Here is a 6,000-nt window from a genome sequence, read left to right as displayed (position 1 = left end):
ATCTCTATTTGCAGAAAGTATTACGTTTTTATTTGCTGTAATATTCCTGGAATTGCGTTACAAAATTCCAGTTAGGGTCTGATTTTTGCGAATTCGACTTTTTTTAGCTGTGACTGACGTACGACTCCAATTTCTATAGCACGAAGTTCATTTCAAATCACGTCTTGTCCGCATATATGCACATGAGGTATCGTGCCGAAGTTGAAATAGCGCAAAGTCATCATACTCAAACTTCTTTCAAATTATGGGCTAAAGGTTAAAAATAAAAAAAAATCGCATATTTATTTCGTAATGGAACCACTCTTTCAGTGTAGTGTATAGCTTTCATTTGTGCTGTGACATATAGTTATAATCTGTATAGCTTGTAAAAATCCTTTTAAATCAAGGTTTTTTTTGTTGTACAAGAACAAGATTTTGTGAGAATTTTTAAAGAAATGAACGAAATATATAAGCAACATTTTGCGACACTTTCATTATGTGATCGGTGTTTGACAAGCTCTGTTATGACGAATTAAAATTGTATTACAGAAAACGTTATGGAAATGGAAAATAATAGCACATTTTGTTAAATCGTGCCGGAACCAATTTTAAATTGTTATCTAACTAATTTAGGTTTATCCACTATCTCCTAAAATTTGTTATCACAAATTATTGAAAATAATGCTTCTAGTTACAGGCATCGTGTAATTGCTATCGTCTATTGATACCTGTAAATTATATAGTTTGTGATAAAAAGTTATAGCATGTTTAGGGATGTTCAAAGTAGAATCCCAAGGTATTCTAGAATAATAGGTTTCGAATCTAGAATAACGAATCCAGAATAGCGAATCCTAGTATATTTTTATTAAATTATCTAACCTTGGTTTTGTTTGGGGAAGGGATTAATCTTAATCTACCCCACAGGGCCTACAATCACAGCAATAAATCGCCCAAACAATTTGCTAACATGTGTACATTATAATAAAAAAATCTCCCATATGTTTAACATTCTGAACAACTGTCATTTGAAGCAGTTCTGTAAACTGTATTATATCAACTGTCCAGGTTGTTGCCAAAACTTATATTTTTGCCAATAGTGAGTACAATGAAACACTGCACACAGAAGTCTTAAGCAATTCGATCCTGTTTTTTAAAGCATTGTTGGGTTTTAGTGCTTCTTTTTTGACTAACATGATCTGTTATGCAGTCAAATAATGTACTGCAAAGAATACAAAGTTACTATTGACATAACGAATTCTTGACAATTACGCTGTGCATAACTGCATAATCTAGCTGAATATTAGCCTAAAGTTGACCTTAAGTAACCCTAAAGCGCATTTTGTGCACGGCCAGCACGTTTTACAACGTAATATTACTTTTGCAACTTAACGCATTTAGGGAAATTGCGAACTTCACACCAGACATTACTCGTTAGTCGCTCGCCCAATAACGCTTGATTGACGCTTAATTATTAGACGAACGTTATCGCGAGACGCAGTAATTGGTCGCCCGAAATAACGCTGACACTGCACTACCAGGTTACGTTTAAAGCAAGCACTATAAATTGGTCACCGCGGCGACAGGCCAACTTACCACACGCGTTTGTACAATTAGGCGCAACGATCGGCGGTAAAACATAAAATTATATCAGTTCCAATTACCCGAAATAAACGGCAGAATTGGATTCGAATCCCATCTGGATTTGAATCCAAGGATTCGATATTCTACTTTGAACATCCCTAAGCATGTTTGCAATAACTTTTGGATATTTCGCCACCTGGTCATAAAATAAAGGTATAGGGAAAATATTAACGCCTATGTTTGTTAAAAATAGTGAAAATTGACTGTGTGTTTTCGTCGGTTTTTACACCGTATTTGTGATAGCTGTGCACCTTATCAAATACGTGCTGCGTTATGTTTGTACATGGTTTTATGCTCGATCTTCTTAGTCTATTACGTGTGGAACGTAATTAACGAAATAACATTTTTCTGCATGTAGACGTACCAAAAATAAATAGCTTAAGCCAATGCATTCACAAATTGGGGCCAACACTCTGTAGGGCAGTGATTTCCAAATGTTTGCCGCGGCAACTATTCTGTGCTTTGAGAAATTGCAAAATCTGACGCAAAACTTGTGGTACAATTAAGATTACTCAATTATTCGTACTTAAAATGTTATGCAGGAAGTCATGCACTTGAATCCATTATAGCTAACAGACAATATTACAATACTTGAATCCATTAGATCAGTGTTTCTTAATCAGGTGAATGGTTCACCCCGGGGTGAATAGCCTACTTTTTTGCAGCGGTGAATAAGGGTAAACCGTCAAAAATGGATGATAGCTGGTGAAACAACCTAGTCATTTAGTGCTGTTGTATATAGACGGGATAGTTTTATCATATCATGAGACAAGGGTGAATAAAATCTGAAGATAGATACGAGGGGTACACAAAACTAAAAAAGTTTAAGAAGCACTGCATTAGATAACTGACAGTATTGTGATATATTGTTTTGCTGCATAGTGTGAGGGTTACGAAACAACTTGTTTAGTAAAACAGTCAAACCTTATTGCAAAAACATTTTAGCTTCAGAAATACGTGCCGCAACAGACAACCAGAAATGTTCTGTGTACTCGTTCCAACGTAAAGGGTCAAAAGACTATACAATAAAAAGACTTGGCAACTAAAATGTTGATAACAAGACTTGGCAACTTAAAGGTCGACAAAAAGCTCTTGCAACCAAATGTTAACGGCGGTAGCAACTATAAAAGTCTAACTAAGTAATTGTTTTAGGTTTAATCTATACACTGCTGCAAATCTCCTTGTTGCTCAAAATGCTGGTTGCCGGCCTGTTACTTGTGATCGCCGTAAAAGCAGCGTCGGCCTACAGAACCGGTGCCCCGCTAGCCGCCTGCCGATCGATGGAACCTTCGGGACACATAGAGGAGGGCCACAAACCGCAAAAGCTGGGGTTCTCTATCGCGGTGGCCCCAATGAACGACCTATACCTAAGTAAGTAATATTTTCTTTAGCAAAGTGTAAAATCGTGAGCAACCAGCCGAAAAGTGTTTAACCGTGTTGAAATTAATTTTTTTAATTGGTTTCAATCAAGGCAAATTTTTGTTATTTTCGTAAATGTTCCGAAATAGCCCACACAATGTTAAAATAATAGTTTCAATTGTTTTAAAATTATTTATGTTAACGAAAAAAATATATATAATTTATTGAGTGTTTAGTGTCAATGCGTACTTTTTTATTCTCTTTTATGATAGCCTTAATCTTTGTTGATAGCCTTAATTTTCCATTTCTAAGTCTGGAAATCAGGTGGCAAATTTGTTTTTTTACAAATTGTATTGAAATTGTCACAAGCTTTTGCACAACCGTGCTCATTTCACCGGTGTACTTCTTGTGACACAAATACAGCATTAATTTTCAAAATATCGTCGGTTATGACAGACTTTTGATTTTTGAATTTAACCATCCCGAACAACTTTTGGAATTCTGGACACAAATTTAACATGTTCGCTAATATCGCAGTCACGGTGGCTGGAGTCGAGGAAATCAAAGGCATCTTTATCCAAGTTCGTGACAGCAGTGGATCAACGGTTGGCAATTTTGTGGATCCCCCGCCCAATTACAAGCTGATAGATTGCTTCAGCAAAACCGACAGCGCTTTTACGCACTCAAACGGCAAAGTAGCACGAAGAACGGTGACTGCTAGGTGGAAGTCGCCGCCAGGGCCTTGCAGCGAAAATCTGACAGTTATGTAAGTGCGATTTCTGACATTGTTAAGCGTCTGTTAGAAAAGGAACCTCGTCGACTTGACATTGTAAAACAACCTGGGAATTATGTGCCCCGAAAACAAAATTTAGTGCCATATTCTTGTCTGAGTTATAGTTCAGTGCATACATTGAAGTTGTTAAAGGCTAAGTAAAATAATTTTTGTATCAATCGTTTCTACATTCCTTTGCTTGTATAAACAAAGCTTTTCTAATTACATGCAATCCAGAATACGTCATAGAAGGCTGATATGTAGTATGTATGCTTTATGGCAGGGGTGTCCAATATGAGACACGCGTGCCAAATGTGGCACGCGACCTAATAAAAAATAGCACGCTAGCCCACCAAAAATACTTAATTTGTTATTTCGCCAATTGCCGAAAAAGCTAAATTTGTTATACAGCCAATTGTCATTGTTTATTCACAATACAAAACAATCCCAGCAAATTACGACAACAAACAATTACTTCTGATATTATAACACTATACTGTTTTTATTTTTTGTATAAAACCGCATTTAACATTAGAAAAAAAAAAGTTGCTAAATTTTGGCACGGGAAGAAGTTATAAGATAAAAATTGGCACGTCGGCATGTTTGAGTTGGACACCCCTGCTTTATGGTATGGCTAGTGTATTGCAAGTGTGTATGTTAATTTTACAGCCAAATAATAAAACACATATAAATAGTAACTATATACTAACATAAGCAAATAGTGGAAGTAAGATCCATTCTCTTTAGGGCATCAGCGGTTACATCATTCGCCATCTTCGAAACAGATATCAAAACGACCATTGTTTGTCCACTTGCGTTATTGCCAGCAACATCAACAACGGCTCCAGGGGAGCGAATAGCACCAAATATAGCAAACACTCTTGCAACAAACATTGAAGAAACCATTGCAACAACCACTAGAGAACCATTCGTGACGACCAGAGAAGTGCCATACGTAGCAATTACAGAGAAAATTACTTTAACGACCACAGAATTACCGTATGTAACAACTACAGAAAAAATTACATCGACTACAGAATTTCCATACGTAGCAACTACAGAAAAAATGTCAACGACTACTGAAACACCATATGTAGCATTTACAGAAGAAGGAATTTTAGCCGCTACAGAACAACCATATGTAGCAACTACAACAGAAACAGATTTAACAACTACAGAAGAAGCTACTCTCCCAACAACTTCAGAAAAAACTACACAACAACCAAGATCCAGTACAATAAAGGCAACTTTGCCAACAACCTTAGCGGAAACAAACAGAAATGTTTTGGTAACCACAAGAGCAACACCAAGGACAACTGCAATACAATTTTCGCCTGGGGTAGTCGGGATCAAACGACCTTATCCCATTGACAGACCCGTCAATAAAGTTGTGGGCTCGTGCAAGTATTCCGACTACACAAGGGTGCCACTTTACAGTAAGAGTTTTTACTAGTAATTGTTTAGTCTCATGGATACCTTTATATTTTTGAATCTTACTTAACTTTATGTCCCATTTATCTCCAGTATAAGTCGATAGAGGGAATTAAACGGAGGTTTTAGGATGCCCCTTTGTGAGACCTTAGGCTTTCGACGAGTGGTCTCCAAGCTGTTTATTAACCAACCCTAATTAACCAAACCTTATTTAAATAATGCTGACAGTGAATTACACGAGCGATTGATAATAATTAATATGCTTCTGATAAATTTGGCTAAACATGTGTTACCAAATCAGAAGTAAAAATTAGCATATGTTTATAACGCCAACGCGTGAAACACGAATTGTTAATTTGTTTTAACATTTTTGATATACTCATTGCGTTCTTTTAAACCTCTAACGCAATGAAACCATTCAAACAGCAGGAATTTTTTAGAGATTGCGGCGTTATAAAAGGCCTTTCGTGACCCCATATGGGTTCGCGACCCATAGGTTGGAGACCTGCCTTAGACGAATCTAATGAGGTTAAAATCATTTAAATTTCACTCAAGCTTCTTTTCGTTTACTATTTTACGAGCCAAAAATAACGTACGATAATATAGAAAAAAAGAAACGACTAACGATAATATCCTAATCTCTATACATATTTTCGATAAGCTCGGACTACGCGTGGAAAGCTGTTCTCCAAAAAACAACGAATCACAAAACTTTGGAAACCACCGCATCAGGCAAAGGACTTTTTGCGTTGCATAACGAAAAGTGCGTCAGTGCACGATTTGGCGCGTAATCAAATGCGTAACGTACCGTCGCTATG

This window comes from Ascidiella aspersa, chromosome 6, assembly GCF_963924565.1.
Source record: "Ascidiella aspersa chromosome 6, kaAscAspe10.2, whole genome shotgun sequence".
NCBI lineage: Eukaryota > Metazoa > Chordata > Ascidiacea > Phlebobranchia > Ascidiidae > Ascidiella > Ascidiella aspersa.
This window is presented reverse-complemented; position numbering follows the sequence as displayed.